The sequence below is a fragment of the Penaeus monodon genome, chromosome 24 (assembly GCF_015228065.2).
Source record: "Penaeus monodon isolate SGIC_2016 chromosome 24, NSTDA_Pmon_1, whole genome shotgun sequence".
Classification (NCBI taxonomy): Eukaryota; Metazoa; Arthropoda; class Malacostraca; order Decapoda; family Penaeidae; genus Penaeus; species Penaeus monodon.
Window position 1 is genome coordinate 15,457,013 of NC_051409.1, and position 722 is coordinate 15,457,734.

General features: G+C 40.7%; 1 pseudogene; it reads right to left on the reverse strand.

Moving 5' to 3' along the window:
* The window catches only part of LOC119588874, a 24,330-nt pseudogene that overhangs the window by 15,362 nt on the left and 8,246 nt on the right, over positions 1–722 (reverse strand).

Sequence of the window (722 nt, forward strand, 5' to 3'; positions counted from 1 at the left end):
CTGGATTCGCCAAATGTTAATTTTTAGGACGAGTAAATAAATATCATTTTAGGAAATTCCTGGAACAAAATGAACAAATACCTTTAAGATTACAGTTGTCAGAAGAAGGAAAATCAAATAAATTAAATGGAAGATTAAATAGTTGTGAAAGAAAACTAAAATGATAACAGAAGGAAGAGAGAAAGAAAGTGACTTCTTTTTTTTTTTTTTACTTTATAGAGTAGAAACAAATAAAAAACGCAATGAAGAAAGAAAGAAAAAAAGAGAAAACAAAAGCGCAGAAGAAAAACAGAGAGGAAAGCGTAAGAGAAAAAACAAAAACAAGGAAAACAGAGAAAAATAAAGCAACGAAAAATGGAGAAAAAAACGAAACTGAAGAAAAACGTAAGAAAAAACCAAAAAGATAAAAAAAGAAAGAAAAATAAATAAAGAAAAACCACGATCCTACCTCCGGCAACGGCTTGGGTTCCCTGGCGTTGATGGTGCCAATCTCCACCCGGTTCGGCAAAAGTGGCATGGGGTGTCGAGCGCGAAGTGGCCGTTGATAAGGGTCAGTTGGCTGCCCTGGTAGAGCTCCTCCAAGGGCGGCAATCCGGGGGGGAACTCCCCGACGACTCGCTGTGCCGTCGGAAGCACCGTCAACGTGTACATGTAGTGGGGGGAGGAGCTTTCGCCAGAGGGTTCACCAGCCTGGGGCGTAAGGCGTCCTCGTTAGGAAGTCA